Source organism: Humulus lupulus, chromosome 3 (genome assembly GCF_963169125.1).
Source record: "Humulus lupulus chromosome 3, drHumLupu1.1, whole genome shotgun sequence".
In the NCBI taxonomy this organism is placed as follows: Eukaryota; Viridiplantae; Streptophyta; class Magnoliopsida; order Rosales; family Cannabaceae; genus Humulus; species Humulus lupulus.
In genome coordinates this window covers 251,054,676-251,062,336 of record NC_084795.1, presented here as the reverse complement: position 1 = coordinate 251,062,336, position 7,661 = coordinate 251,054,676, and positions in this window count along the sequence as shown.

Here is a 7,661-nt window from a genome sequence, read left to right as displayed (position 1 = left end):
TATATGTGAGGGAGATTGTACGTCTCCATGGGGTTCCTAAATCCATAGTATCGGACTAGGATCCCATATTTACCTCCAAGTTTTGGGGTGGTTTACAGAAGGCCATGGGAACTCAGTTGAAGTTCAGTACAGCCTTTCATCCTCACACAGACGGGTAGTTTGAGAGGACAATTCAGATATTGGAGGACATGCTTAGAGTGTGTGTGCAAGACTTCGAGGGGTCTTGGAGTAAGTACCTCCCGTTGATCGAGTTTTCGTACAACAACAGTTATCAATCAATGATTGGAGTAGCTCCATACGAGATGTTATATGGAAGGAAGTGTAGATCTCCCATCCATTGGGATGAGATGGGGGAGAGGAAGTATTTGGGACCGGAGATGGTTTAGAAGACTAATGAAGCTATTGAGAAGATCCAAGCTCGAATGCTCACTTTGCAGAGCAGACAGAAAAGCTACGCTGATCCTAAGCGTAGGGACGTGGAGTTCCAGGTGGGGGACCACGTGTTTCTATGAGTTTCACCATTGCGAGGGGTGAGGAGATTTGGGAAAAAGGGCATGCTGAGCCCTAGATTCATAGGACCTTTTGAGATCTGGAGAGGGTTGGGCAGGTAGCCTATAGATTGGCTCTGCCATCATCACTATCAGGAGTTCATGACGTATTACACATCTCTATGCTTCGAAAGTACGTCTCAGATACGACTCATGTATTGGGATATGAAGGCCTGGAGTTACAGACCGATTTATCGTATGAGGAGCGACCGATTCAAATCTTAGATAGGAAGGATAACGTTTTGCGGAACAAGATGATTCCTCTAGTCAAAGTATTATGGAGGAATATCAAGGTCGAGGAAGTGATCTGGGAGCTTGAGTCAGCTATGTGGGATCAATATCCCGAGTTATTCAGGTAAATTTTGAGAGCGAAATTCTTAGTAGGATGGGATAGTTGTAACGACCCAGAAATGCTAATAGGGTTTAGTGCCTTGATTAGCATGTTGGGAAGGTATAATTGGATACGTGTGTGATTAATTGATTAAATGTGTGACTATGTGGCATGCATGAATTATATCATATGTGTTATCCCAAAAATTTCAGTTCGATGACGTCACAATCAGAAGTGACAAGTGGCAATGCATGGTCAGTAAATGGCACATTAATAGTCAATAAATGTGTTGGCTCTTCGGAGTGGTGATAAAGTAATATGACCGACCTGATAGAATTTCTGTTCGACCGGTAAAGATTTTTGACTGACCAGTTAGGAGTTTGGCCGACTAGTCAGTCGTTTTGACCGACCAGTCATCTGTTTTGGCCGACCAGTCATTTATTTTGGCCGACCAGTCATTTATTTTGACCGACCAGTAAAGTGTTTTGCTAGACCAGAGATGTGTCATGCTAGACCAGAGGAGTGCTAGAGGAGTGTTTTGCTAGACCAGAGGTGTGCTTTGCCGACGAGAGGTGCTTGCCTATATCCTCAGTAACAGCTTCAACCTGAATCATTCTCAACTGCCGCTGGAATCTCTCAGATATCCCGGAATAATAGATATATTATTGTAATTTAGATTTATTTATATTTTATTAATTAAAATTTGTTGGAAGAACCAATGACCCGGTCAAAGGGAATATCTTATGTACGATCCATGAGCCTATAAATAAATGGCTCATGGCATCATTTTGGGGGATCGGATCTTTTTAGACTGAGAAAAACTCTCTAGTTTGGAGATTTTGGGACTGTTACTTGGGGAATTCTTGGGGCATTTTCTGAGAGAGTTTAGAGAGAGAAACTATGTATTTTTCTACTTACACTTAAGAAACTCAGATGACTCAAGTTCATCTGATCTTAAGTGTAGGATATATATATCACAACTCCAAGTGGATTAGGCTATTATCAATAAATTGGGGCTGAACCACTAGAAAATATTAGTGTCGTATTTTTCTCTTGAAGGTTTATTGTAGTTTTGACGTCTACTCGTCGTTGGACAAAATCGTGGTCAACATTTTGGTGCTTTCATTGAGAGCCTGAAGAGAAAAACACACGATTATCACATCAAGATGGCGCCCAAGAATACCAATGTGGCATCCAAAAAGTCAGGCACGTCAAAAGAGCCTACTAGATCAGAAGGTCCTGGACCGTAGAATCCAGAGACTGAGCCCAGGGTCTTTCTCAAGGAGACCACTCCAGAAGTTGAGCAACTCCAAGAAGCAATAGGCACTTTCCAAGAGGAGATGATGCAATTCAATGCTCCGCAGGAGTCTTTCGCTGAAGAGATGGCCAAGCAGAGAGTTGCATTAGATCAGTAAAGGCGCGATATGGAGGCCAGAAGCGAAGAGCTCAGACAACGACAGGAGAAAGTCGACCAGAGACATCGTGAAGTAGCACTTGCTCTAGAAGCGGCTACCCAATTGGCCCAAGCCAATGCTCAAGCCGCGGCACAAGCAGCCACCCAGGGATCAAGAAATAATAATGTTGGTCTGAGGACTACTGACAGAACCAATTCTCGGGGACCGGACAGAAGCAAGAGTAACCCCCCTGGTCGGGAAGATGATGGGGTCCAATCCGGAACCGCCTCGACGCAAATGGAGAATTCTAGAAACTCCTCCAGGAGCCACCGATCAGGAACTTCTAGATCAAGGAGTCACCGGTTGGGAAGTAAAAGGACTCCACCTAGGCAAGATCAGACCAGGACTCCTTGAGAAAAGAGGACTTCACAATTCAGAGATGGTCATCGTCGTGATGAGGCTGATAGTCATCATACCGACTAGTCAAAGGAAAAGGGGGGCAACGACCAACAAGGAGGAAAAGACTGCCCGGGACGTACCGAAAAGCCTCCACTACACCCTAGTCAACAGTGTAGTGGGAGAGAGCAAGTCCCGTGTAGTAAGCCATCTGAAAAATCGAAAAGTATGGTGTTCCATCGGTGGTCCTCTGAACTGCATCAGGACCTAAATATTTCCTCTCACCCATCTCATCCCAGTGAATGGGCGATCTGCACGTCCTACCATACATCATCTCATAAGGTGCCACCCCAATGGTAGATTGGTAACTGTTGTTATAAGAAATTTCTATCAAAGGCAAATATTTACTCCAGGACCCTTCAAAGTCCAACACACATGCTCTCAACATATCCTCCAATATATGGATAGTCCTCTTAGACTGACCATCGGTCTAAGGATGATAAGCTGTGCTGAACTTCAACTATGTACTCATTGCCCTCTGCCAACTTTCCCAAAAACTTGGAAGTAAAGATAGGGTCCCTATCAGACACAATAGATCTCGGAGTCCCATGAAGGCGAACTATCTCTTTCACATAGAGATTTGCATACAAGTCAACTGTGTAATTCGTCCTCACTGGTAGAAAATGAGTTGATTTCATATATCGATTCACGATGACCCATATAAAATCATGCTGGCCCACTGTCCTGCGTAATCCTACCATGAATTCCATCGTGATATCCTTCCACTTCCACTCTGGGATATCCAGAGGCTGTAACAGCCCTGCCGGCCTCTGATGCTCAGCCTTGACTTGTTGACAGGTCAGGCACCTTACCACATATTTAGTCACATCCCTCTTCATCCCAAGCCACTAATATAAAGCTTTCGGATCCTGGTACATCTTTGTGGTGCCCGGATGAATAGAATAAGGGTTAGTACGAGATTCATCCTGAATCTCTCGTCTAATCCCGGTGTCCATCAGAATGCAAATCCGATCCTTGTATCTCAACAAGCCCAAACTTGACACCGTATAGTCCTTAGCTATTCCAGCTAGGACATTCGCTCTAACTTGCCCCAACTGTGGGTCATCTAATTGCTTCTCCTTGATTCTCTCCAAAAGAGTAGACTGTAAAGTGATGTTGGCTAACCGACCACCACTAACTCAATCCCAAGTCTAGTCATATCATCAACCAATTTCCTCGATATTTGTCTGGCACTATACAGCTGTCCCGGACCCTTCCGGCTTAAGGCATCTGCTACCACGTTGGCTTTCCCAGGGTGATAGAGGATCTCACAATCATAACCCTTTACTAGCTCTAACCAACGTCTTTGCCTCATGTTCAGATCCTTCTAGGTGAAGAAGTATTTTAAACTCTTATGGTCGGTGTATATCTCACACTTCTCACTATACAAGTAGTGCCGCCACACCTTCAGTGCAAAAACTACTGCTGCAAGCTCTAAGTGATGTGTGGGGTATCTCTGATCATATTCCTTCAACTGGCGTGATGCATAGGCAATCACCTTCCCTATCTGCATAAGTACACAACCCAGACCTTGCCTCGAAGCGTCACAGTAAACTACAAACTTATCCCGATTCGTAGGAAGGCTCAAAACCGGAGCAGTGATCAAACTCTTCTTGAGCTTCTGAAAGTTGTCTTCGCACGTGTTCGACCATACAAACTTCTGATTCTTGCGGGTTAACTCTGTCAGTGATGACGCAACCTTGGAGAACCCTTCCACAAAGTGTCTGTAATACCCTGCCAATCCCAAGAAACTCCTGATATCTGAAGCATTCTTTGGTCTTGGCCGATCTCTGACCACCTCAATCTTCGTTGGATCCATCTTAATTCCATCATTACTATCTATGTGACCCAAGAAAGTCACCAGTGGCAACCAAAACTCGCATTTCTTGAACTTCGCATACAACTTGTATTCTCTCAACCTCTGTAGTACCAATCTAAGATGTTGTTCATGTTCTGTCTCTGTCCGAGAGTATATCAATATATTGTCAATAAAGACGATCACAAACTGATCCCGGTAGTCTTTGAACACCCTGTTCATCAAATCCATAAATGTTGCCGGAGCATTAGTCAACCCAAATGATATCACCAAAAACTCATAATGCCCGTACCTGCTGCGAAAAGCTGTCTTCGATATATCCTCCTCTCTGATCCTTAGTTGGTGATAACCAGATCGAAGATCTATCTTATAGAATACCGCTCTACCCTGCAACTGGTCAAACAGATCATCAATCCTTGGCAGAGGATATCTGTTCTTGATAGTCAACTAGTTTAATTCTCTGTGATCGATAAACATCCTCAGAGAACCGTCCTTTTTCTTCACAAAGAGGACCGGTGCGCCCCATAGCGAGAAACTAGGCCTGATAAAACCCAAGTCCAACAACTCCTGGAGTTGAACCTTTAGTTCCTTCAACTCAGCTGGAGCCATCCTGTAAGGTACCCTAGACACTAGCTCTATACCTAGGGCCAATTCAATTATAAACTCAATCTCCATGTGTGGAGGTAACCCGGGCAGATCCTCTGGAAACACATCCAGAAACTCACAGACTAATCGAGTCTGTTCTGGTCCTACTAGCACGACCTGAGTGGTATCCACTATTGCGAATTGCACCCTGAAAGCATATGTAGTAGATATTGTTTTAAGAAATAAATAAATAAATTGAATTTGTTATGCATATATTTTATGGACCATATTATTCTGTGATGATATTAAGTAAATATCAGAAAAATTCCTAAGTTCATATATGTGATCTTAACCACGTATTGGTACGGGAGGATTGCGTTTGAGATAAATTAACTTGAATAGTTCGCAGTAAAATAAAGTTATGGAATCTTTAGATTAATTACTGCAAGTACGGTCCACTAGTATTATGAATACATGTGATCTAGATCCGAATTACTAGTGTAGTAGGACACTTTAGTGGATGTGTTTTATATATTAGAGAATATATAGAGCTGGATCAGATATGTTTATTAATACTTAGTTAAATATCGTTTCGAAGTATTAATTAAATATATGAACTAATGATCATATACAAATAGATCTTAATCCTGAAGTTACTATGAACTCTTGTTTATGTTATATGAGTTCTTTGATTCACTCGTTAGGGTTTGTTAGAATGATCAACCTATAAACTTTTTTTTTTTGGGAACTCATTAATGTAAATGGCTAGGGACATAGTATACAGATATGGAATCTATATCTTCTCGAAAGAGATTGAATAATGGTTCTCTTAAGGGTTAACTTTTGGGACTGAAAGGTTATTGAGCTCAAATTTATAATTTAGTTATGAATTAACCTTCACTAGTAAAGTCAATGGTACTTAAGGAAACAAGATATAATTAAAAGGGTAAAACAGTAATTTTATTCTTGGTTAATTATGAACTATTATTAGAGGGATAATTTGCATGTAATGATTATATCAATGGATGCTTTATTGTTATAAAGTACTAAGTAAATGAAATGTCTACAATTACAAGAGTGCAGTCTCATATTTATAGTAGAGTAATCATGAGATTAATAAATTAAGATTATTTAATTAAAGAGTTTAATTAATAATCACAAATTTATTGGAGCTTGGAATTATAGGTCCATAGGTCCCCACAACGGTTCTATCAACACTATTCAGGGCAAGAGTTGATATAAAGGGTAAAATGGTAAAAGACATATTTAAGAAGTAATTTGTTCTTCGAGCCAAATATGCAATTATGTGATAATAGTGATTAATTATTTAATTGCAAATTAGTTGTAATTATCAAAATTAATTAATTATTATATAATTTTCGAAATTATATAAATAATTAATTTATTATAATTTTTGAAATTATAATAAAATAAATATTTAATTTTTGAAATTAGTATTTAATTAAAACTGGTTTTAATTAATTAGTAGAATTAATTAAATATATTTATTTGAGTGGGAGATAATAATCTGATAAGTTCAAATTGGACTTGAATTTAGAATATTGATATTTATTCAAATAATTAATTATATGTGATAATTAGTTAAAAAGATAAAATATTCAAATTTGAATTAATTATCGGGTTGTTGGATTTTATCTGATAAGGTAGTTTGAATAAATAATTAAATAATTGTGGAAAAATCAAATATCCATAATTTATAGGGTGTTGCACTACACACACAGTCCCTAGACTGTGTGTGGCGTGCAACTATATAAAAATGAGGGATATATTTTTCACTTTTATTTATTTAATTAATTAATTAATGGAAAATTTAAAAGTTAGTTTTTGATATTTTCATTAATAAGACAATTAATTAATTAAAAGATAAATTGTAAATTGGTTGCATATTTATTTTTTAAATATTTTCCATATAAGTTAGACTTATCAAAAAATAAATAAGATACTGAATTTATTCGCTCTAAGAAAAAGAACGATACTTGTCTTTCTCTCCCTGAAAAAGATACAGAGCCAATCTCAGGCCTATTCTGTTGATCTCATGTGTTGAGTACATCAAGTTGAATCAGAAATATTTCATCCTTTATACTCTAAGTGCCCACACACTTCTTGAGGTGTAGGGAACGTTATGGAAGATCTTGGTGTGAGTACTTAGGAGTAGCTTGGATAGGAAGATGATAGGCATCAAGAGGTATGCTCTTTATTCTTTTCTTGTTTATGATTAATGTATGTATATTAATGGGTCCGCATATTTAAAGGTAGTTTAAATATGTTACATTTTTTTTTTGTTGTACACTGGGCTAACCCATCACTATTCCCCTGGGTTTTAGGAAACTTGTTCCTAACATCCACCACACTAGCTAAGAACCCTATGCATCCCCCCTACAATAGGTCTTTAGCTCTAAGTACTGATATCGTAGGTATACGGGGTCTATGCACAGTGCCAACGAAAACAAAGGGGTCCTCACCCTTTGGCTCAAAAGTTACCATCTTCTTCTTACAGTCTATCGTTGCCC